Raw genomic sequence first — 26,582 nt, forward strand, 5'->3', positions numbered from 1 at the left:
TAGATGAATTTTCATATTTTGAATTACAGTAGTAATTCATATCCATGGTGTTTAGAAAAACTTTTAAAAGTTTAAAATTATGTAATATAAAAATTGGAGGACTCTCTCAGTCTATAATTGAAACTGCCAGAAGTAACCACTCTCAGAAATTAGGTGTATATCTTTTGGGCATTTTCAAATAAACAAATGCATTTGTTTTAAAATTTGAATCATATATATAATGTGTATATATATATATATATATATATATGTAGAGGTGTGTGTGAATCATATATATAGGAGGGTTGGCCAAATATTTTGCTCAGGTTTTTCCATGTGATCTTACAGAAAAATGTGAACAAACTTTTTGGCCAACCTAATATGTGCATGCGTGCGTGCGTGCGTGTGTGTGTGTGTGTATATATATATATATATATATACACACACACACATATATATATATACACATACATATATATACACACAAATATACACACATACATCTATATATGCACATATATATGTATATACACACTATTTTCATGAAATTCATGGTAAACTTTGCATGTTTTGCTCCTCAGACTCGGTATCTCAGGAAAAACAAGTGAGAGGTTAGGAGTAATTCCATTTTGTTGGAAAGCCTTTTCACTTTACCTAAATTAAGGAAAACTGAAATATTATGTTTTTCATGAGCGCTGACCTTACTATACTATTTTCAGAATTCTCCCCAACCTCTATGGTAGCAAAAAGTCCAACTTGTCAATTAGGTTAAAATTCTCTGTGTTTTTCCAGACTGTAAATCGGTGCTGTGGTATTCCATTTTACTATTTTTGTAAGCAGTATTATTGCCATACATTTGTATGGTATTTACTCATAAGGGAAACATTAAAAGGCAGGCTTAGCTTCATCTGAATTGAAATAGAGATAATAATAATTTCTTTGTAGTAGCTTGCAGTATACAGTACAGAATGACAACCTTCATTTTTTATTGTGTTATGAGTATCTTAAAGAGGATCTGCCAAGTTACTTGATTATTCTTGCAATTACAGTATTCTACAGTAGAAAAAATTAGACCATGGTATTGTTTAAAAAAAGTCAATCCAATATAGAGAAGAAAACAATAGTTTTTATAGTACAGATGATAAATTACATACTTATTAAAACATCGCATCTGATCAAATAAGCATGATATATCATTATAGACTCAGTTTGATGTTGAAACGTTGTTATTTTAAGCAATTACTTTAAACCTGGTATTATTAAGAGGGGTTGTGTTCTTGTGAATGGGGTGCCAGATGCACGGGAGAACAAATAGTTCAAAGGGAAGGTTTAAATTATGTATAGTTTTGGGAGTTGTTAGAAGTAGAAGTAATTTTGCCTGTGATAGAAGACTTAACCAGGAAGACTGTGGAGCAGTAAGATGGTAGATTTCTTCTTATTTTATCTGGGTGTCATAATTGGGCATTTGGCTTGGGGGTGTTTTCTGGATAAGTGATGTATTGGCGGGGATTTATTGGAGCCCGGAGATAAATGGAACGGGCAGATGCCGTCTCCTGGAGAAGTAAACGCAGAGCATCAGTTTTCATTGTTATCGGTACTCTGACCTCCGAAGGCACAGATGTGAGATTTCTTTTCAAAGGGAATCAAGTATTCACCCTCAAGGAAAAGGATGTTTGTAATGTAATAATATTAATGCTTGTTAAGTGAGAAAACCATCTATGAATACTTATACTGTTGCAACCTGGGTGCATTATTTATTGACCTGTGACTTCATCAGAGCTTTAGCTGTGAGAAGAATATTGCCAATGGAATCATGTAATGACAGTTGTCATTAAAAGTCACATTGCGGTGAATAGATTCAGAATTCATTGAGTCCCCTTGCTCTGTGTCACACTCGCTGCTTCTGTGACAACCTTCATTTCCTACTTAGTAAATCCAAGCCTGGTCGCTGGAGCCCCAGGAAGTTGTTAAAGCAATTAAAGGCTTCTGTCTCCCAGCACATTGCTTGGTTACCATAGTATCCTCTGCCTCCAAGTCTCTCCTGATGATGTCAGTATGCATACAGGGGTTGTTCAGAGCCTCTACGTGGGGATGATTCACCCCGCAATAAAGCCCCTCACCCGTTGCTCGGTTTCCAGTTCTATTTCAGACATCCCTAGAAATGGAAGGTAAGTGCCTTGTTTTGCATATCGGAGAATTACCAAATGCCTCTATTTTTCTCTTTCAGGTGAATGAATGGTTTCTTGCTTTCTACGATATACTACTGACTGAAAACATAGTATATGTTTCAGCCAATTACCTAGAACAGACTTTTAGTTTGTACTTAAAGTGCGTGTATGTGTTTGTGTGCGTCTGTATGCGCACATACATGGCGTGGGCTTATATAAATAACTGTGGGTGTACAATGTAATGCTGGCTACTGTCCCTGGTAAGCAGCAATAGCAAACACAGTAGAGCTTTTTATTTCAAATGATTTGAAATATACAAATTCCTTAAAATATTTTGACAGGTGTCACAGCACAAATGCAGTTTTCTGAGTGTGAATTATGTATTTTTTATTGATACTTTGTATATTTTATCCAGTTTTAAACAGTATTAACATTTGAAAGGTCTAAGAGGCTATGGGAAGATATTTTTAGAAAGAAGGGCCAAGTTACATTGAGAATTTGCATGTTAGGGAAATTAAAACTTAAATTGTTAAAACAAAGATTTAGTTACAGGGGGATATATGAAGTTTAAAGTATATTGATAACCATCATTTCATACTAATTTCATACTTTCAATGCTTTTCACAGATCTCCCAATTTGATAATAAAAATAGTGCTTCTATTATTGTGACAAATGAAATCAGCGCTTCATAAAAGTTCTCCTTTAACACATACTCATGCTCCTTAAGGATAAGCCAGCTGTGTTCAGCTTTATGAAAAGAATATTGTAGACATTTACAACATTCAAATAGAAGAGCCATGAATGAATATTTCCCTTGAAAAGTTAGTTTTCTGTTTCAAGTTTTCTACCACAATGTGTCCTATCAATAAACACTAAGTGATGAGACACACAGGTTTCTCTCTACTGCCTATGTCTGACTCTCTCCGTTCCGAGAGTTCTGTCCATATGACAATGTTAGTTGTGCATTTATTTCCTCTTCCTTATTCCCAAGGGACTATTTCAGTATACTCTATGAAGAATGTAATACTGTGTTTAAATGGATGTGGTAGGTAAAGGCAGTTTCTAAATAATTAATGGATAGCTTTGCAGGAGAATGAAGAAGAGGGGAGTAGGTAGGATGGGGACTCTCCCATTTCTTTATGTACCTGAACCTTTATTATATGTAGGAGGTAGACAGATGGCTCTTTTGAGAGGTCAGTAAATGGTCTAGACTGTCCATTTCTAGAGAGACTGATTAAAACTGGCGTTTTCTTTCTTGTATTTTTGGAGTCTTCTGGAATATACCCTGCTCTCTACCTTTGCTTTGTTTTTGTGCAATATTATGTTAGTGGACTGATAATGTTCTTCATTCACCTTTCTTTAAAGAATCAGTGAAAAACATAGTTGTGAGAGAGTGTAAAAAAAGGTTAAAAATTTAGTTTCACATAAAAGATATCTGTCTTATCTTGAATATCATAAATGCTTATTTATGAATGAATTCCTTTCTACCCTAAAATATGCTAAAATGCTTTGACTTTTAATTTCTTTACTGTTTTGAATACTTAATCCTGCTTATGTGTTTGAAAATTTGCTAGTTAATTCAAAAAAGTTCCTGAAAAATAGAGAGAAATTATGATACCACCTAGTTTAGATTACCGTAGGTTAAATGTTAAAGAAATTAAGTCAATATAAACTGTTTCCATACTTTTTAAAACCTTTTTATTGGAACACTTTTCATACGTTTGTATTGGAAAGAAGAGTATATTGTATTCTAGGCTATGTTACATCAGGTTTTTGCTCTTTGTTGTATTAATGTTTTGGGTAATATAATGTACTCTATTGAGTAGCTAACTCTTTGTAGTAAGAAAAATACTTCTGCAGTTTTGAATCCTTAAGATATCCATGTATATCTCCTCCTGCTGACTTAACCAATACAAGTAGCAGTTTATACAGAGTGTACTGTAAAGATTACAGTTTCCTTCATGCTTCAGGCAGGAAGTGGTTCCAAGCAGTTTTAGGCAGGGTGATTTTAAAAATTGCTTTAGGAGAGTTTTCATTCTATTTTTATGTCCTAATAAGAATGTTTTAAGTTTTATGCATACTTAAACTTGCTCCTGCTGAAATATGGAAATGCCAGGTCTGTAGACTTTACCAGTGTGAGACAATGAAACATGGCAGAAAAAGGATCATTTTGGCTTTTACTAGAAAGACAAATAAAACCAGTATCGAGAAGAATGAGAGGAAGCTGTAATAGAGAACATGGACCTGGAAATGAACATTTTGTCCAGTGAGAGGAAAGAAGCTCAAGCTGTGAGGGCTTGGTTAAATGCTTAGCCCAGTTGTCTGTGTTCGTTTAATGGCAGAGCCAGGGCTGGGACCTAGATGCCTACAGTCGAACAGGCCGGTTTTCATTTATGTGACCCCACATGCCCCAGTTAGAGCAGAGCACTTTTTCCTAGTCAGCTTTCTCCCAAAAAACGAGTGATGAAACAGTATAAAAACTAGGAAGGTATTATTTTTCTTTTGTTGCAGTAACAAATTATTGCAAACTTGGTGAATAAAATTTGTTATCTTAGAGCTCTATTGGTTAGAAGGCTGACACAGGTCTCAATGGACTAGAAAATCAAGGTGTCAGGGCTGTATCCCCTTCTGGAGGCTCTAGGGGAGAGTCCATTTGTTTGTCTTTTCCAGCTTCTAGGGGTCACCTGCATTCCTTGGCTCATGGCCACCCTCCTTTACCTTAATGCTAGCAAGTACAGACCGAATCCTTATGAGGCCATCTCTCTGGTTCTTCAAGGCTGGGAAGCAACCTTCATTTTAAGGCAGTGGTCCCCAACGTTTTTTGTACCAGGGACTGGTTTCGTGGAAGACAATTTTTCCATGATCAGAGAGCAGGGGGGATGGTTTCAGGATGATTCAAGCTCATTACATTTATTGTGCACTTTATTTCTATCATTATTACATTGTAATATATAATGAAATAATTATACAGCTCACCATAATGCAGAATCGGTGGGAGCCCTGAGCTTGTTTTCACCTGCCACTCACTGATAGGGTTTTGATATGAGTCTGCAAGCAATTGATTTGTTATGCCCTTTGTGTAGTCAAACCTTTCTGCTAATGATAATCTGTATTTGCAGCTGCTCCCCAGCGCTAGCATCACCTCCTCAGCTCCACCTCAGATCATCAGGCATTAGATTCTCATAAGGAGCGCGCAACCTAGATCCCTCACATGCGCAGTTCACAGTAGGGTTCGCGCTCCTATGAGAATCTAATGCCACCGCTGATCTGACAGGAGGCGGAACTCAGGTGGTAATGCGAGCGATGGGGAGCGGCTGTAAATACAGATGAAGCTTTGCTCGCTCACCTGCTGCTCACCTCCTGCTCTGCGGCCTGGGTCCTAACAGGCCATGGACTGGTACTGTTACCGGTACAGGGAGCAGGGGGATTTGGAGACCCCTGTTTTAAGGGGCTCATGTGATTAGATGTGGCCCACTGGATAACCTAGGATAATCAGCCCATTTTAGGACAAGATCCTTATCCTTAATCACATCTGCAAAATCCTCTCTGTCATGTAGGGTAACATATTCACAGGGTGGGGGGTTAGGATGTGGACATCTTTGGGGACCATAATTCTGCCCCCCTCAGAGACTTCAAAATATATGGCTGATTCTATCAATATTAAATTCACAAGTCAGATATTTTTACTGATAACTATAACTTAAACTTGTGATTGCCAACAGAGACCACGAAATCTTGACCTAATTCAGTGGATGCAGTCATCCCTAAGGATATTAAAATGCCTCAAGATAATTAATGAGGGAAAATCATATTAGAAAGAAATGTTTCACCAACTCAAATGTTCAGAACTCTGAGGTAAAGATGTGAGTCTTAGAAAGTGACACTATTCTCAGCTTAATATTTTTAGTGAAAGGCTCACATCAGATGAAGTTAATTAAACAAAACTGATTTGGGATTGTGAAAATTCCATTAGCTAACTCCTATGTGGATGAGCCTGCGTTTCTTTAGAAGCCGAAGGGTAATAGCAAGGCCACTAGAGACCAAAATGTGAGATCTGGTAACCCTGAGTTTTGAATAACACTGTCGTTCATTGATCTGGCATTAAGCCATATGAGTCACAGGACTCAGCAAATGAGCCTGGCAGGTATGCCTTGCAGGGTTTCCTAGGAAAGGCACAATCTATTACCACAATCAATAATGCTAGACTTGAGACCAACAGCTGCAAAAATAGTTTCTCTTATTGTTTACATCCTGTATTTATCTTCAGTTTAAGCCAGTTCATAGCACATGTATCCATCTGTACTAAGCATAAGGTAATTTATATCTAGTAGTAGTTTTTAAACCTTGTTTGCTAAACACTAGTGGTAAAAGATGCAGAGGAGAAAGTGCTCAGGCATATTACTTTGGGACAGGAAGCCTAAAATTACATTTTGCTGTGGTTCTCTCAAGGAAAGGAGATGGAAAGAAAACCGACTGTTTTCCTGCAAGTATTCCTTTTTAGTTTTGGAATAATTTTCTGGAGGAAGACTAAACAGTACCTTAAGACCCTTATTTGGAAGAAAAGGGCTTGTGGAACACCATACATTTCTTTGCAAGAGGTAATTATTTTGACATTGATTCTCTTTGGTCGTAGAGAGTAAAACAACCTTAGGATTCTATATAAAAGTGAAATCTGGGCTTCCCTGGTGGTGCAGTGGTTGAGAGTCTACCTGCCGATGCAGGGGACACGGGTTCGTGTCCCGTCTGGGAAGATCCCACGTGCCACGGAGCGGCTGGGCCCGTGAGCCATGGCCACTGAGCCTGCGCGTCCGGAGCCTGTGCTCCGTAATGGGAGAGGCCGCAACAGTGAGAGGCCCGTGTACCGCAAAAAAAAAAAAAAAAAAAAAAAGTGAAATCTGAATTTATGCTGTCATGGGACTTATTTGTCAATTAAAATATCATTAAAGGAAAACTTATTTGACAGTGAACTTAAAAATTAAAATCAGTGAGTTATACAATTTGATAAATGATATAAATAAATAAAAGGCAAAATATAAATAAATAAAACGCAAACACCTTTAAACATTTTTTTAAATGTATACGGAATATTCAATTTAATACTGAATTTTCCCAGCTATGGTAAATTAGAGAGAATAGAGATGAAATCTCTTTGTTTTGTTAAAGAAAAAAAACCAAAAAACCACAGAGCAGCTGCCTTCTCTGTGATAAAATAGACTGTTTAATCTTTAAATCATTTTGAACTGGCTCAGTTGCTTTACTGATCCTTTAACTTTGTTAAAATTATCTTTAAAGTTTATCTTTGAAACAAATCAGAGATAAAGGAACTAATGGAGATGAGAGTTTTGAGGTTCTGAATTGTATTTGGTCAGTGGGTGGTGGATAAGATGGAAGGAGACTTCAGAATCAGAAACTTGAAAGATTGTCATGATTTCTCATTGCCTGTTTTGAAAACTAGCTCAGGGTTTTATGTCTAGGGGGATTTTCCCAGTAACAGGAGTAAAGGCAATCAGCCTTTACTAGATCCAGTGATGGATCTAGGAAGTTATCCTAAGTCTTTCCTGCTCCAAAGGCTTTGCAGATCACAGTAGCATAAACTCTACTCATTTTTCTCACTGACGTTGCGTTCACTTGCTTTTCTTTACTTTTTTTATTGCTTTAGTTTGACTTCCATCTTTGGGTCATACTTGCAAAAAGGAAAGCAATTATTGGAATTATTTACAAAGAAAATTCTGTTATTTTAATTTGTGGAATGCCCCTATTTCTGCCAATTTCTGCTATGGACATGAGGTTCTATAACCGGACCAATGTTTTCATTAACTCCTCTAGGATAGTCAGCTTTGGAGTGAGGATTAATGGAAATAAAGGGTATCGGTTTTGCACATAAAATCTGTGGGCTGGGGCAAGTAGAAAGAAGAAAGTTTGAGCAGCAGTACCTGAAAGGGCACAAAGACAAGGGGACTGATGCTTGCCGTCTTCTTCGCGGTGGTGGAGCGTGGGGGTGGGATATGTTGCTGTGGCCACTGCAGCGTAGGACTAGTCAGGAGGTGGGGAGGTTTAGTAAGAACTGTGCCCCATGCCTGGTGCTTACTGTCTGTCCTAGAGGACTTTGCAAAAGGTAAGCCTGTGTTGGGGGCAGGGGGTTGGTTCCTGGGTTTTAGCCACAGCCATGCTGAGAGATAGATGCCTTTTCTCCATGAAGGGTGCAAAAGAGGGGAGGCAATGGGAGACCGTCAGGCAGCCTTCAGGATTCATAAGTATGAGAATGAGCTCACCAGCCCAAAGAATTTTATAAATTCAAACCTTCCAATCACAAATACATATCACTAATTTAGAGGAATATGAGTTACCATTTGGAATATTAGAGTATGACAGGAGGCAGGTGGCATTGTTTTCCTTATAGGCAAAGGTCAGTCTTGTCCTCTTTGATCAAAATGCAATCTCAGTAATTACTATTGAATGCCCTCACGTGCATGGTGGTGCACTAAGCACAATGCAGAATTAATCAAAGGACAACGTGACCTCAAATTTCAAGGAGTTTCAGCTAAAACAGAATAACATATATTAAGAATGACTTCCTTATTACTTAATAATTATTATTGTTTTATTTTCATGGTAATTTTTGCCAAGTGGCAAATTCCAGTTTGCCTAGTTGGGATTTGATAAATTCATTTTATTTGCATTTTACTAAAAAGTAATTTTTTTCTAAAATTGTATATGAACTGATATCTTTACTTGATGGCGGTCCTATTGTTATCTTGCTAAGCTTTTTATCCCCCCACCTCTCTTAGTCCCATTTGCCTGACTTTAAAACACATATCTTTTTCTTGTGTTATATCATAGAATGTCTTTTTCTCTTTTTCATATACACCCACACATGCAGCTCACACACACTCACACACACAGAATTACTTTACAGTGAACGAGTCATGTCCTAGTCCTTCTCTTTACTCTTGTTTCCATATTCCTTTAGCCTGTCTATAAAATTTATTTTAAGCAACCCAAATCTTGATTCTTGAGCCCCTACTGAGTATGAAGGATTGTGCTACACAGTGAGGGCTCTGCCCCTCATTTTCTTCCACTGCAGTCCTTTGTTTGTACAGTTACCAGTATTTCCTTCTGACGGGTAGGAGGTTGGTAAAATTAAAGGATAGAGTGGGCAGAGGGAAGGGACATGGTTGGTTATGGAGAGAAGACACTGAAGTTAGAATCTGTAAGCCAGGAAAAGGAGAACTGAAACAGAGCACTGAGATTATGTTGGGAACGTGGAGTCTTGTTAGGTTAACAGGACCAAGTAAAGAAGCAGCATCAATAGAATTATTTTGTGTTTTATCAGACGTTTTATGGTGAGCAAAATAGATTGCCATATATACACATGGAAACTTCTGCACTGAGTTACCAGTCTAACCTTTTCAACTACTTAAAATCTAAGTTTATAAACCTCAGAACTTTACATTTCTTTGACATCACTGCAATTATTTCACTATCCTGCCAATTCTCTGGTCATCATTTCTCAACCTAGGGGACCAAGTTTTTGAAATAAGTCCCTACATTCTATTTAGAAACAACCTGTGCTTTCTAAATAAATCTTAAAGAGGAAGATGTTCTTATGCCAAGAATCAAATATATTGAACTTGATAATTATCTAGAATTACCTTCTAGCATGTTAGCTCTGTGATGATTTTTCCAGTTAGGTTGAACTGTTGTTGAAAGACTGATTGTGCAGAAACAATAGTTTGAAGTTTGTCCAGACTTAGTAAAATGTTGAAAATTTGAAGAATAACTGATTTTTCTAGTCAGTGTATTTTTCATTGTAACAACCCCTGTATTGATTTGGTTTTCAGTCTATGGTCCTTTGTGTTATATAGATATTTCACTAGTTAGTTATCTGCCTGAAGTTTCAATATTTGGGGTTTTTTGGGGGTTTTTTCATCTTTACAGTAATGACAAAGAAATGTAGGGTTTAGTGGTTTTTAAACTTGGGATTTGCCAAAAAGAAAAAGATCATTCTTGATGAAAGCTTTCACTGAGTTACAAAGAAATTTATGCTTTGCCTCCCTGGCAGCCAGTAATTATCAGATTGCAGTTACTTTTCAGAGGTGTTTACCCTGAGTTGAAGGTTCCTCCTATTGATGATCTGAATCAGGAATTAACTCTCATGGTGATCCGGTAGTTCACCTGTGTAAACTTGCTGTGTTACTGCTGGACACAGAATTTTTTTGCCCCCAAAGTAATATTGGGCTCAGAGAATTAAAGCACTCTCTGCCTCCAGGAACTTACATTACAGTCAGAGGGAAGAGAACACAAGGAATATGATGGCAGACTGATACAAATACCCCTATCTTTTGCCCCCCTTACAGCAAAACTGCTCGTGTGAAGTGCATGCATGTTCTCTGCAGTTCATTTCCTCTTAATCTCTCTGAATCCACTCCTTTTAGAACCCAACTCTCCACCGAAACGGCTTCAGTCAGGATCACGAGTGGCTTTCAGGTCAAAACCAGGGTCAGTTCTCAGTCCTCCCTGACTGGGCTTGTAGTTATTATTTGAAGCAGGTGGTCTTTCTCTACTCCTTCAAGCACTGCATCTTCTGGTTTTGCTTCAACTTAGTTTGCTATTCTTCCCAGTCTGCCGGTTCTCCATCATCTTCCTGACTCTAAAAGTTGGCATATTCTAAGATGAAGTCCCTGGTCCTGTTTTCTTCTCTGCTGAAACTCACTCTCTTTGTGAGAGTTTGCAACTCATGCAGTTTCTTTCTTGGTTTTAAGTTCTATAATACACTGACAGTTTCCAAATTTACATTTCTCATCTGAACCTCTCTCTTGGACTCTAGACAACATATTTCCCCTTGGGATATCTAATAGGTATCTTAAATATAATGTGTCCCAAACTCCTGATGATTCCCTTGTGTCAAATCTAGTCTTTCCTATATCAGTTATCCCACAGATAATCAATGTTAACATTTTGGGATATGCCTTTCCAGACTCATGTGGGTATGTATGTTTATTTCTAACTGCCACTCATGAGATAATATTGTGTGCTCTGTTTTCTTTCTCTAAATCTACCTCACCCCCTTTACTATGAACATGTTTTATACACCCTTGTATATTCTTTGGAAACTGAGCTTTTAGTAGCTACTTGGTTGTACCATCATTTACTAACTGACCTTTTTTGTGAACATTGCATTGCCTTCCATGACTTACTATTAAAGTGTAAACTATGACTAGTATCCCCATTTCATTTCGTATCCTTGTTACAAAAAAGAAAGAAAAAATCACTTCATGATTCTAGTTCTGCACTATTCCAACATGGTACTTACAAACCACAAGTAGCTGTTGAGCACTTAAACGTGGCCAGTCCAAACTAAGATGGGCCATAAAAAGTAAAATACAGATTTCAAAGACTTAGTTTGAAAAAAAATCTTATTAATAATTTTTTGTATTGATTAGTTGTTGAAATACTTTCTTTTACTGGACTAAATAAGATATATTTAAACAATTGACTTCATCTTTGTCTTTTTACTTTTTTAAATGTGACTATCAGCAACTTAAAAATTATATGTGTGGCTCACATATTTCTATAGGATGATGCTTTTTTTTTAACTTCTTTATTGGACTATAATTGCTTTACAATGGTGCGTTAGTTTCTGCTGTATAACAAACTGAGTCAGCTATACGTATATATATATATATCCCCATATCCCCTCCCCCTTGTGTCTCCCTCCCACCCTCCCTATCCCACCCCTCTAGATGGTCACAAAGCATGAAGCTGATTTCCCTGTGCTGTGAGGTTGCTCCCCACTAGCTATCTATTTTACATTTGGTAGATGTATATATGTTCATGCCAATCTCTCACTTTGTCCCAGCTTACCCTTCCCTCTCCCCATGTCCTCAAGTCCATTGTCTACGCCTGCATCTTTATTCCTGTCCTGCCCCTAGGTTCTTCAGAACCACTTTTTTTTTTTTTGATTCCATATATATGTGTTAGCATACAGTATTTGTTTTCTCTTTCTGACTTACTTCACTCTGTATGACAGACTCTAGGTCCATCCACCTCACTACAAATAACTCCATTTCGTTTCTTTTTTGGCTGAGTAATAATTCCATTGTATATATGTGCTACATCTTCTTTATCCATTCATCTGTTGATGGACACTTAGGTTGCTTCCATGTCCTGGCTATTGTAAAGAGTGCTGCAATGAACATTGTGGTACATGACTCTTTGAATTACGGTTTTCTCAGCGTATATGCCCAGTAGTGGGATTGCTGGGTCATGTGGTAGTTCTATTTTTAGTTTTATAAGGAACCTCCATACTATTCTCCATAGTGGCTATATCAATTTACATTCCCACCAGCAGTGCAAGAGGTTCCGTTTTCTCCACGCCCTCTCCAGCACTTATTGTTTGTAGATTTTTTTGATGATGGGCATTTGGACCGGTATGAGGTGATACCTCATTGTGGTTTTGCTTTGCATTTCTCTAATGATAGTGATGTTGAGCATCCTTTCATGTGTTTGTTGGCAGTCTGTATATATTCTTTGGAGAAATGTCTATTTAGGCCTTCTGCCCATTTTTGGATTGGGTTGTTTGTTTTTTTGATATTGAGCTGCATGAGCTGCTTGTATATTTTGGAGATTACTTCTTTGTCAGTTGCTTTATTTGCAAATATTTTCTCCCATTCTGAGGGTTGTCTTTTTGTCTTGTTTATGGTTTCCTTTGCTGTGCAAAAGCTTTGAAGTTTCATTAGGTCCCATTTGTTTATTTTTATTTCCCATTCTCTAGGAGGTGGATCAAAAAGGATCTTGCTGTGATTTATGTCATAGAGTGTTCTGCCTATGTTTTCCTCTAAGAGTTTGATAGTGTCTGGCTTTACATTTAGGTCTTTAATCCATTTAGAGTGTATTTCTGTGTATGGTGTTAGGAAGTGTTCTAATTTCAGTCTTTTATATGTAGCTGTCCAACTTTCCCAGCACCACTTATTGAAGAGGCTGTCTTTTCTCCATTGTATGTGCTTGCCCCCTTTATCAAAGACAAGTTAACCATATGTGTGTGCGTTTATCTCTGGGCTTTCTATCCTGTTCCATTGATCTATATTTCTGTTTTAGTGCCACTACCATACTGTCTTGATTACTGTAGCTTTGTAGTATAGTCTGAAGTCAGGGAGCCTGATTCTTCCAGCTCCGTTTTTCTTTCTCAAGATTGCTTTGGCTATTCGGGGTCTTGTGTTTCCAAACAAATTGTGAAATTTTTTGTTCTAGTTCTGTGAAAAATGCCATTGGTAGTTTGATAGGGACTGCATTGAACCTGTAGATTGCTTTGGGTAGTATAGTCATTTTCACAATGGGGATTCTTCCAATGCAAGATTATGGTATCACTCTCCATCTGTTTGTATCATCTTTAATTTCTTTCATCAGTGTCTTACAGTTTTCTGCATACAGGTCTTTTGTCTCCTTAGGTAGGTTTATTCCTAGGTATTTTATTCTTTTTGTTGCAGTGGTAAATGAGAGTGTTTCCTTAATTTCTCTTTCAGAGTTTTCATCATTAGTGTGTAGGAATGCAAGAGGTTTCTGTGCATTAATTTTGTATCCTGCTACTTTACCAAATTCATTGATTAGCTCTAGTAGTTTCCTGGTGGCATCTTTAGGATTCTGTATGTATCATGTCATCTGCAAACAGTGACAGTTTTACTTCTTCTTTTCTGATTTGGATTCCTTTTATTTCTCTTTCTTCTCTTATTGCTGTGACTAAAACTTCCAAAACTGTGTTGAATAATAGTGGTGAGAGTGGGCAACCTTGTCTTGTTCCTGATCTTAGTGGAAATGGTTTCAGTTTTTCACCATTGAGAATAATGTTGGCTGTGGGTTTGTCATAATATGGCCCTTATTATGTTGAGGAAAGTTCCCTCTATGCCTACTTTCTAGAGGGTTTTTATCATAAACGGGTGTTGAATTTTGTCGAAAGCTTTTTCTGCATCTATTGAGACGATCATATGGTTTTCGTTCTTCAGTTTGTTAATATGGTGTATCACGTTGATTGATATGTGTATATTGAAGAATCCTTGCATTGCTGGGATAAACCCCACTTCATTATAGTGTATGATCCATTTAATGAGCTGTTTGATTCTGTTTGCTAGTATTTTGTTGAGGATTTTTGAATCTATGTTCATCAGTGATATTGGCCTGTAGTTTTCTTTTTTTGTGACATCTTTGTCTGGTTTTGGTATCATGGTGATGGTGGCCTCGTAGAATGAGTTAGGGAGTGTTCCTCTCTCTGCTATATTCTGGAAGAGTTTGAGAAGGATAGGTGTCAGCTCTTCTCTAAATGTTTGAAAGAATTTGTCTGTGAAGCCATCTGGTTCTGGGCCTTTGTTGGAAGATTTTTAATCGCAGTCTCAATTTCAGTGCTTGTGATTGGTCTGTTTATATTTTTTATTTCTTCGTGGTTCAGTCTCAGAAAGTTTTGCTTTTGTAAGAATTTGTCTATTTCTTCCAGGTTTTCCATTTTATTGGAATACAGTTGCTTGTAGTAATCTCTCATGATCCTTTGTATTTTGATCAGTTGTTATTTCTCCTTTTTCATTTCTAATTCTGTTGATTTGAGTCTTTCCCGTTTTTTCTTGATGAGTCTGGCTAATGGTTTATCAATTTTATCTTCTCACAGAACCAGCTTGTAGTTTTATTGATCTTTGCTATTGTTTCCTTCATTTCTTTTTCAAGTACTTCTGATATTATCTTTATGACTTCTTTCCTTTTGCTAACTTTGGGGGTTTTTTATTCTTCTTTCTCTAAATGTTTTAGGTGTAAGTTTAGGTTGTTTATTTGAGATTTTTCTGGTTTCTTGAGGTAGGATTGTACTGCTATAAACTTCCCTCTTAGAACTGCTTTTGTTGCATCCCATAGGTTTTGTGTCATCGTGTTTTCATTGTCATTTGTGTCTAGGTAGTTTTTTGATTTCCTCTTTGATTTCTTCAGTGATCTCTTGGTTATTTAGTAGTGCATTGTTTAGCCTCCTTGTGTCTGTATTTTTTACAGTTTTTTTCCCATAATTGATATCTAGTCTTATAGCATTGTGGTCAGAAAAGTTACTTGATACCATTGCAATTTTCTTAAATTTACCGAGGCTTGATTTGTGACCCTAGATATGATCTATCCTGGAGAATGTTCATTGAGCACTTGAGAAGAGAGTGTATTCTGTTGTTTTTGGATAGAATGTCCTATAAATATCAATTAAGTCCATCTTTTTAATGTGTCATTTAAAGCTTGTGTTTCCTTATTTATTTTCATTTTTTTTCCAAAAAACTTTGTTTTTTTATTAAACCTTGTAGTACAAACCACCCTTTCTTCTGACCATGGGATCCCATCACTGTCATCCTGGAGGGAAGTGTGGCGTTTCGCTCTGGAAGGCCGACGCCAGTCGCATCCTCCTATTTTCATTTTGGATGATCTGTTCATTGGTGAAAGTGGGGTGTTAAAGCCCCCTACTATTCTGTGTTACTGTCGATTTCCCTTTTATGGTTGTTAGCATTTGCTTTATGTATTGAGGTGCTCCTATGTTGGGTGCATAAATATTTAGAATTGTTATATCTTCTTCTTGGATTGATCATTATGTAGTGTCCTTCTTTGTCCATTGTAATAGTCTTTCTTTTAAAGTCTATTTTGTCTGATATGAGAATTGCTACTCCAGCTTTCTTTTGATTTCCATTTGCATGGAATATCTTTTTCCATTCCTTCACTTTCAGTCTGTATGTGTCCCTAGGTCTGAAGTGGGTCTCTTATAGACAGCATATATACGGGTCTTGTTTCTGTATCCTTTCAGCCAGTCTGTGCCTTTTGGTTGGAGCCTTTAATCCATTTACATTTAAGGTAATTATCGATATGTATGTTCCTATTACCATTTTCTTAATTGTTTTGGGTTTATTATTGTAGGTCTTTTTCTTCTCTTGTGTTTCCTGCCTAGAGAAGTTCCTTTAGCATTTCTTGTAAAGCTGGTTTGGTGGTGCTGCATTCTCTTAGCTTTTGCTTGTCTGTAAAGGTTTTAATTTCTCCGTCAAATCTGAATGAGATCCTTGCTGTGTAGAGTAAACTTGGTTGTAGGTTTTTCCCCTTTCATCACTTTAAATATGTCCTGCCACTCCCTTCTGGCCTACAGAGTTTCTCCTGAAAGATCAGCTGTTAACCTTATGGGGATTCCCTTGTATGTTTTTTGTTTCTTTTCCCTTGCTGCTTTTAATATTTTTTCTTTGTATTTAATTTTTGATAGTTTGATTATTATGTGTCTTGGCCTGTTTCTCCTTGGATTTATCCTTTATGGGACTCTCTGTGCTTTCTGGACTTGATTAACTATTTCCTTTTCCATATTAGGGAAGTTTTCAACTGTAATCTCTTCAAATATTTTCTCAGTCCCTTTCTTTTTCTCTTCTTCTTCTGGGACACCTATAATTTGAATGTTGGTGCATTTAATGTTGTGCCGGAGGTCTCTGAGACAGTCCTCAATTCTTTTCATTCTTTTTTCTTTATTCTACTCTGTGGCAGTTATTTACACCATTTTATCTTCCAGGTCACTTATCCATTCTTCTGCTTCAGTTATGCTGCTATTGATCCCTTGTAGAGAATTTTTAATTTCATTTATTGTGTTGTTCATCATTGTTTGTTTTCTCTTTAGTTCTTCTATGTCCTGTTAAACGTTTCTTGTATTTTCTCCATTCTGTTTGCAAGATTTTGGATCATCTTTACTATCATTATTCTGAATTCTTTTTCAGGTAGACTGCCTATTTCCTCTTCATTTGTTTGTTCTGGTGGGTTTTTACCTTGCTCCTTCATCTGCTTGTATTTCTCTGTGTTCTCATTTTGCTTAACTTGCAGTGTTTGCGGTCTCCTTTTCACAAGCTGCAGGTTTATATTTCCCGTTGTTTTTGGTGTTTGTCCCAAGTGGGTAAGATTGGTTCAGTGGGTTGTGTAGGCTTCCTGGTGGAAGGGACTGGTGCCTGTTTTCTGGTTGATTATGTTGGATATTGTCTTTCTGGTGGGCAGGGCCGCATCCAATTTGGTGGTTTGGGTGTCTGTGAACTTAGTATGATTTTAGGCAGCCTCTCTCTTAATGAGTGCGGTTGTGTTCCTGTCTTGCTAGTTTTTTGGCAGGAGGCATCTAGCACTGGAAGTTGCTGGTCGTTGAGTGGAGTTGGGTCTTAACGTTGAGGCGGAGATATTTCGGAGAGCTCTCGCCAATTGATATTATGAGGGGCTGGGAGGTCTCTGGTTACCAATGTCCTGAACTCGGCTCTCCCACCACAGAGGCTCAAGGTTGACACCTGGCCGGAGCACCAAGACCCAGTCAGCCACACGGCTCAGAAGAAAAGGGAGAAAAGAAAAAAGAAAGAAGGAAAGAGAAAGTAAATGAATAAAATTATTAAAATAATAAATTTTTAAAAATTATTTAAGTAAAAAAATAAAAAAGTAATTAAAAAGAAAAGAAGAGTACAACCAAACCAGTAAACAAATCCACCAATGATAACAAGCATAATAACTATACTAAGAAAGAACGGACAGACAGAACCATAGGACAAATGGTAAAAGCAAACCTATACAGACAAAATCACACAAAGAAGCATAAACACTCACAAAAAGAGACAAAGGAAAAGAGAAAAAAATATATATATAAAAGGAAGAGAGCAACCAAAGCAATAAACGAATCTACCAATGATAATAAACTCTAAATAGTAAACTGAGATAAACATAAAACTAGAAACAAATTAGATGCAGAAAGCAAACCCCAAGTCTAAAGTTGCTCCCGAAGTCCACCGCCTCAGTTTTGGGATGATTTGTTGTCTATTCATGTATTCCACAGATGCAGGGTACGTCTAGTTGACTGTGGAGATTTAATCCGCTGCTTCTGAGGCTCCACGGAGAAATTTCCCTTTCTCTTCTTTGTTCGCACAGCTCCTGAGGTTCAGCTTTGGTCTGGCTCCACCTCTGCATGTAGGTTGCCCGCAGGCATCTGTTCCCCACCCAGACAGGAGTGGGTTAAAGCAGCAGTTGATTAGGCGGCTCTTGCTCACTCATGCCAGTGGGAGGGAGGGGTACGATAGTTGTAGTTGGAATGTGGGGCGAACCTGCAGTGGCAGAGGTCAGCGTGACGTTTCAACAGCCTGAGCCATGCGTGTGTTGTCCCGGGGAAGTTGTCCCTGGATCACAGTACCCTTGCAGTGGTGGACTGCACAGGCTTCCAGGTTGGGGGCATGTGGATAGTGACCTGTGCTTGCACGCAGGGTTCTTGGTGGTGGAAGCAGCAGCATTAGCATTTCATGCCCATCTCTGGGGTCTGAGCTGATAGCCACGGCTCGCACCCATCTCTGGAGCCCATTTAGGTGGTACTCTGCCTTCTGTGGGCGGACAGGGAAGGAATCCCCTCTCCTCGTGCCCCCCGAAACAGTGGTCTCTTGCCTCTTAGGCAGGTCCAGACTTTTTCCTGGACTCCCTCCCGGCTAGCTGTGGTGCACTAGCCCCCCTTCAGGCTGTGTTCATGCAGCCAACCCCAGTCCTCTCCCTGCGGTCTGACCTCTGAAGCCCGAGCCTCAGCTCCCAGCCCCGCCCGCCCCAGCGGGTGAGCAGACAAGCCTCTCGGGCTGGTGAGTGCTGGTCAGTACCGATCCTCTGTGCGGGAATCTCTCCGCTTTGCCCTCTGCACCCCTGTCGCTGTGCTCTCCTCCGTGGCTCTGAAGCTCCCCCTCCCGCCCACCCCGTCTCCAGCAGTGAAGGGACTTCCTAGTGTGTGGAAACATTTCCTCCTTCACAGCTCCCTCCCACTGGTGCAGGTCCCATCCCTGTTCTTTTGTCTCTGTTTTTTCTTTTTTCCTTTTGCCCTACCCAGGTACGTGGGGAGTTTCTTGCCTTTTGAGAAGTCTGAGGTCTTCTGCCAGCATTCAGTAGGTGTTCTGTAGGCGTTGTTCCACATATAGATGTATTTTTGATGTATTTGTGGGGAGGAAGGTGATCTCCACGTCTTACTCCTTCGCCATCTTGAAGGTCCTCTCAGACAATGCTGTTTTAATTGCTCAGCTCAAAACCTTGGAGTATTTTCTTGCTTGCTGCTAATTAGGATTGGCATGATTGGAGTGGCCAGTGGGACTCAAACTGAATTATTTCAGTCATGTTTGCAAAGAATGTCAGAGACTACGTTATACATTATTTTGGTTTTGATATTTTGTTTTCTGACTTCATATAGTCTTTAAAAACTGAAGTCTGCCCTGTCCTTGCCTGTTCAAAAGCTTTCTGTACTGACATCAAGGAGCCTTACATAAAGGTGCTTTGAATATTTGGCCAGTGTTTGTGGGTATCAGGGATAATCTCATCAATTTCTTCTGGTTGTTTAAGGATAGACTCAAATTATTAACATTACCATTGATATTCTCTCTTATTTTTGATTATTAGTGCCAGGTCTTCATTTAAAGTCATGACTATACCTCAGAGGTAGCTTGTTATGGGACTTTTCACCTAAAGCGTAAGTTGTAAAGAACACTCATAAAATTTAATCAGGCTAAACTTTTAACCACTGTACAGGAAATAGAGAGATTTATGTATTGTTACCAACTGTCTGCTCCCTGAACTGTCTGATTTGATTCATCCAACAAATATTTATTGTGAAGCAACTGTTTGTCAAGTGCTCTTGTTACGAACAAAAATTCCTGCCTTCATGGAGTTTACATTCTAGTGAAAGAAGACTGAGAATAAACAAATAATTAAAATGTACTGATCGTTACAGGATGGTTAGCCCTAGGTAGAAAAATAATTCGGGAAGGGGTAATGAGGTGTTTGTGGTTGGGTTTGCAGTTTTAGTTTGGGTGGTCAGAGAATGACTCATTGAGAGGGTTATAATTAGACAAAGATCTAAAGGAGGTGATGGATGAAAGAGAAAGCCAAGCAGAGGGCTGCAGGAGGAGCTTTTCAGTCATAAGGAAGAGCAAGGGCACAGGCCTTGGAGCAGGAGAGTGCCAGACGTGAGTAACAGCCAGGAGGTCGCTGTGTCTGGAGTGGGCTGAATGATGCTGAGAGTAGCCAGAGATTTGGTCAGATGGACCAAATCTGACCAGATTGTACAAGGCCTGTAGGTCCTGAAGAGGAGAAACCACTGGGAGGTTTGAGCATGGGGGAAACACGGTCTGACTTGTCTTTCACAAGGCTCACCTTGTCTGTTCTTTTGAAACTAGACACTAGGAGCCAAGAATGGAAATGGAGAGATGAGTTGGGAGAAACTGTGATGATCTTGTCAAGAGATGATGGGAACCAGGGTAGCAATGGAAATAAGAGATCAGATTCTGAATATATTTTGAAGGTAGAGTGGAGAGGAATTGCTGAAAGATTGGAGTATGAAAGAAAGAGAGGACTAAGAATGACAGAATTTTTTGGCCTGAACAACTGGCGGGATAGAGTATCTATATAGCAAATCATAAAGCCTTGTGTGAAATTTCCATATTGTTTTCAATGAAATATAAAGTAGTTTACTTGGGTTGATTTTTGGTAGCTTTGAGTCATTTTTTAGTTTCAAAGATTTATGAATGTCAAAGAATTTATTTTCACTTACCTGTCATTTCCCCAAATGCTTCTTTTTTACTTTTAATTTAAAATTTTCTCTTTCCCCCTGTGTAAAGAATGTATTATTTTCTGCAAATTTCATCCACTGCTGTAATGGATTATAGTTGCCTCCCCACCATTTTATGTAATTGGAATATTGGCTGCAATTATAGATCTATCATCATATACATTTACTTGTGTGTGGGGAAGAATCTTTAATGTAACAATATAACAAAGAATATAATGTATTTTCTTCTATTCCATATTTAGTAATTTGGTCTAATAAATAATGTTATATAGAGAAAATACTTTATTTAAAAAATAATCATGATTTGTTAGAGCAGGGAAAAGGTATTGGGTAATGTGGCTCCTAGTCTTATAAAAATTTAAGTTTAAAAAAGGGAAAAGAAAGTATACCAGTTTTTGAAAAGTTTCACTGTCAGTATTAGATTGGTTACCTAATAATCCTTTGCAGGTGGAGAGGTAGCATTTAATTGAGGATCAAGGTTCTGATAATTATAAAATGGTGGTAATTTTAAGGTTATAATGGTCATCTGTGACCTATTTCTAAAGTTTTGTGTATTTTAGAACATTTTGAAAGTGTTTATCGTAATACAGTCAATTCTGAATTATCTATGCTTATGGGAGTCTGATAATGAATTGATATCTGAATTGCATAGTGAATGTGAAAGTTGACTCAAGGCAAGACCAAATCTTTTTACTAATGCTGTGAAAAGATTGGTAACTGTCTTGTCACTACTTATTCTGGGGGTGCAAATGAGAATTAAAATAATGAGAAGGTGGGTAGCATTAAGTATGGGGGATAATTTGAATAAGAAAAATAATCAACTGAATTATTTTAGAAAAAGATAAACATTTTCTATATGATTATATAAACTTTCCTGATTATTCAATATAAAAATTATAAAAATAATTGAAACTTCCACACAGTGTCACTGAGTGGCCATTTCTGTCACATGTCAACATGCTCAAATCTTTTTTTTTAATTGAGGTATAATTTACATATAACTTTATATCAGTTTCAGGTGTACAGCATAATGATATCAATATTTGTATATATTGCAAAGTGATCACCACAATAAGTCCAGTTAACATCCCTCACCATACATAGTTACAAAAAATTTTTTTTCTTGTTATGAGGACTTTTAAGATCTACTCTCTTAGCAACTTTCAGATATGCAATCCAATATTATTAACTATAGTCATATGTTGTACATTACATCCCGTGACTTATTTATTTTGTAACTGGAAGTTTACACCGTTTTTTTGACACACTACACGCATTCTGCCTACCTCCCACTTCATGCCTCTGGCAACCACCAGTCTCTTCTCTGTATCTGTATGAACTTCAAAATGCTTAAATCTTATTCCACCCTGTCTCCTTTTCAAGATACCCATCTGCCTCCCCTCTCCCTTCTCTCTTCAAGTCCCTCTTCTTGCTCCCCTTCCATCTCTCCCTTCCCTTCCCCCTCCTACTTCCCCCCAACCCTTCTCCTCTCTCCTCTCTTTCCACTGCCAAACTGCTACCTACTTCTTGACTTCTCACTCATTCAAACTGCTGCCCACTTCTTCACTTCTCATTCACTCGTTTCAACCTGTTTCAAACCTAAAACTATTCTGTAAAAAGTCACCAATAACTATCAAATGGTTAAACGTAATATGGCCTTTTCAGACCACATCTCTTGGTAGCATTTGACACTGTAGATCACCATTCCCAAGAGATAAGTAGGCATAAAGAAGCATTATGAACTATTAAGCATGCCTGCCTTTCTACATGCTACCTCCTGTCCGGTATGTTCTTCCCCTCTGCCTTATTTGTCCTAGTGAAAGCCCACTAATCCCTTTGAAAGTCTCCCCAAATCCCAACAAGATTAGTTCTTCCCTTGTTTTGGTACCAGTCATGCACCTTGTTCATACAGCTTATATGTGTGATCTTGTTTTGTGTTCAGTTACTTAAGGGAATGGCCACCTAGTGAGACTTTGAGATCCTTTAGGGCAGGGACCTCTTTATTCACCTTTGTGGTCCAACTCTCAACATATAATAAGCACATCAAGTGCTTATTGAAAGAATGAATTTATTTATTTATTATTATTATTATTTTTTGCGGTACATGGGTCTCACACTGCTGTGGCCCCTCCCGTTGCGGAGCACAGCTTCCTGACGCGCAGGCTCAGCGGCCATGGCTCACGGGCCCAGCCGCTCCACGGCATGTGGGATCTTCCCGGACCGGGGCAGGAGCCCGTGTCCCCTGCATCGGCAGGCGGACTCTCAACCACTGCGCCACCAGGGAAGTCCAGAATGAATTTATTTTGTCATGATGCACATTTAGGGTTTAGAAATCTTTACGTTGTTAATATTTGTGTATGCTCATACCTCTTCTCAAATTTCAAAAGGTAACTGAAACTTTGAGATTGGTATGAATCTCTGAACTTACTTTCTTATCCTAAATGCCAAATATTTGGTGCTGATGAGAGAGTGGAAAGACAAAGGAGAGCTCTTTCCCTTTAATCCCACCCTCTATTCCTTTCTGCTTGTTTGCACGTCCCAGTTGTAAAGAGCTCCTGAAACCTCCACGATAGAAGTGACAACTTTAAGTTATATTTGTATGCTTACATTTTCCATTTACACAGTGATGAAATAAGGTGAGTCCCAGAATAAATTCATTTATGAGAACAATAGCAAACAGAAAAACAAAATAGAACAACAGTGAAACAACCTGATATCATTTGAGAGAAGATGGAACAGGGTGTTCCTTGCTAGAAAAGTTCTGAAAGTTCTGTACTTCTTCTAATAAAATAAATTTTTATAATAATATGAATATAAGAATATATTAACAAACATAATATATACTGTGTGATCATAAAAATATAATGTAAATTTGTATATTTATAAATTTGTAAATTTTCTCACTCTATTAAATTTTAGTGGGATTACTCTTAGGTGTCCAAAACATTTGAATAATATTTTAATTTTCAAATCTCACATCTTCACTTTTATGTATATAATTCTTTCATATACTAGAATTGCCTTAGAGAAAGAGTGGAAAACATAGAGCTGCGGTAAAATAATATTTTTGAGAGGATATTCATATTGTCACTAGATTTTATTCTAAATTGACAGTACTCTTGTTTTGTTTTGTTTTTCTGGCCAGTACTGTATATGGCAATTTCTGCTTTCATTTATGAAAGAAAGGACGTGTTATGTCTCTTGTACTCTTACGAAAATGTGCAGCTCTGGCAGTTACACTGGATGGTTTTGCTGTAGTAATTAAAACACAGATGGCACACTTTTCTTTCCCAAGTGTTTGATTGGCAGATACTTTGTGATCAACACTTCTTTCAGCTGAACACATAGGCACCATCTGCCTTCAGTTGACTTAGAGAGAGTGGTTGCAGCGAGTTTCCTGGTCATTTCATGAGCCAGTTAAAATAGAGGATATTCCCCTTGCTGAAGCCATCAAATGATTTATGGAAAATTACATATATATAAGGGTTTTCATGAAGTTGGTTTGCAGGTTAATGAAATATTCATTAATAAATTTTTTTGAAATCCACTATTCCCTTTCTCTGATTAAAATATTTAGAGTATAACATAAAATCACTACATCTTAAAAACTTAAAGTTTCTAAACAAATTTAGCTGATGGGGCATTTTGTTTGTAGTGAGGTTGTTAGAGATTATTTTAAATCAGGGTCCTGTGTTTTGAACCTCAGTGCAAGTATTAGTTACAAATAAATATACTTTATTATGCTGTCTCCTAAACCCAGTACAAATAGTATAGAATATGCTAATTTTAAAGTTGTTGTATATTTATAACTTAGAAATAGATTATGATAGATGGTACTTCTTTATTTAAATATCAGGGTAAGAATTGGATAGAAATTTAGGTTCACCCAATTTTTTTTGTTGTTGTTTGTTTATTTATTTATTTATGACTGAGTTGAGTCTTTGTTGCTGCGCATGGGCTTTCTCTAGTTGGGGCGAGCAGGGGCTAGTCTTCCTCGTGGTGTGCAGACTTCTCATTGCGGTGGCTTCTCTTGTTGCGGAGCATGGGCTCTAGGTGCACGGGCTTCAGTAGTTGTGGTGCACAGGCTTTGTTGCTCTGCGGCATGTTTTCAGACCAGAGCTCGAACCCATGTCCCCTGCCTTGACAGGTGGATTCTTAACCACTGCACCACCAGAGAAGCCTGGTTCATCCAATTTTGATGAAGATAAGTGAATGTGGTTGATTATTATGTAAAAAACATAAATGCAAGACATTGGAAGCACAGAAAGAATGGCTTTTGAACAAGAAGTAAAAGATAATTATTTTATTTTCCTAGAAATATATTTTGAAATGTATACTTGTGCAAACATATAGCCTACATTTTTAAAGAATACACATGTATTATGCATAATAACATGAATTCTATATATAATTAAATAATGGAAAACTTTGCTGTCCAAATGGATACATAATTATGATTGCCAAGATGAAAACCATGCTACGTAGTACTTACGGGGGAAATTGAATGAATTAAATGTTAGAACAAAGAATAAAGGAATTAGATTGAAAAACATTCTGAAGAACCCTGGAATACACTCATTGCTTATGGTTCCTGTGGATATGCACTTATGGGAAAGGGCAAGAGTGACTTGGGACTTTGGCAAGAATTTTAAGATTAATCTGTAAAGCTTATCACTCCACTTGGAGTGAAAAACAAGATGAGTTTTGGAGGTGAATCAACAGAAAAGAAGGAAAATAATTATGAATATATAGAAATTTATCATCTCCTATTACCAGAAACCTTTAAAGATAAACTTTGAATTAGCTTCTCATTTTGTTTGAATATATAATCACCTCTATTCAGGCTTGGAATTTTTCAAGGTAAAGAGTGGGGTTGGGAAGGAAGAAAAAAGTTTTAATTTTATTTAAAATGCATTTTAGTTTATTTGGTAAACATTTATCCTGAGAAGCCTACATTCTCATGGGGGGAAGGATATGAATAATTTCGATGCAACAGACTAGGATATGTACTAAACGAGGTGCCGCAGAAATTCAGAGAAGGGAGTTCCCAGATTAAGAGGAGCCCCTGACCACCTGAACTACATACACTTTCACTTAGGTTCCCCTGCTCTAACTTGCACTGTCTTCTTTCCCAACCTGTTTCTTCTTTCTGTGCCAGTTTTATTGTGTCGACGTTTTCTACATATTTACATTTGTAAACACCCATCTTATTATGGATATATAACATTAATATATAATATGGCTCTCCAGAGAACTTTATCCAATGTCATTTGGATGATAACAACAAACATTTATTGAGTACTTACTGTGTGTCTGACACTTTTCAAAGTACTTTCTCATTTCATTCTCACCTTATTTTGCAAATGAGGAAACTACCTAAAATAACCCAGCTAATTCAGTAGAGGGATTGGGATTACTCCAGACAGACTGACTCCAGATGACTGTATTCTAGTGCCATTTAAACCCACCCAGCTCCTAGAACTGCCCTGTGTGTAAGAGTAAATGTCCTCCCCATCCCCACTCCCTCTGGATTAAACCCAAGGAAGGGGCAGTAGAAGCTGAGAAGACAGCCTCACGGTGAGACATTAAACTAAAAAGAGGGACTGAGAAGGGCAATTAACAGAAGAGGCTGTTTATGCTCAGGCACCCACCCAGCACACAGCTACCTTTGGTGGTACACAGACTCCCTGCTGCCAGGCTTGCCCATCAGTTCTCTCCACCTCATCCCAGTCAATGCTCCTCCACCTATGTCCATTTTAAAGGCTGATGGGCAACTGAGAAATAAGGTGAGGCAAAGTATTCCTGAGTGGGACAGGAGTTTCACTTGATTAATTTTTTTTCCAATTAA

General features: G+C 37.9%; 1 protein-coding gene across 16 annotated transcripts in view; it reads left to right on the forward strand.

Moving 5' to 3' along the window:
• The window catches only part of PAM (peptidylglycine alpha-amidating monooxygenase), a 282,213-nt gene that overhangs the window by 47,167 nt on the left and 208,464 nt on the right, over positions 1-26,582 (forward strand). The window contains exon 1 of one of the 16 annotated variants that reach the window (XM_082650120.1): positions 6,672-6,746. The exons of the other annotated variants lie outside the window; for them this stretch is intronic. The gene's annotated coding sequence lies outside the window, so the exon portion shown is untranslated. Of the gene's footprint in view, positions 1-6,671; positions 6,747-26,582 lie in introns of those variants that run through there. 16 annotated transcript variants of the gene reach the window in all.

Source organism: Grampus griseus (assembly GCF_964374135.1).
Source record: "Grampus griseus genome assembly, chromosome: 3".
NCBI classification, from domain to species: domain Eukaryota; kingdom Metazoa; phylum Chordata; class Mammalia; order Artiodactyla; family Delphinidae; genus Grampus; species Grampus griseus.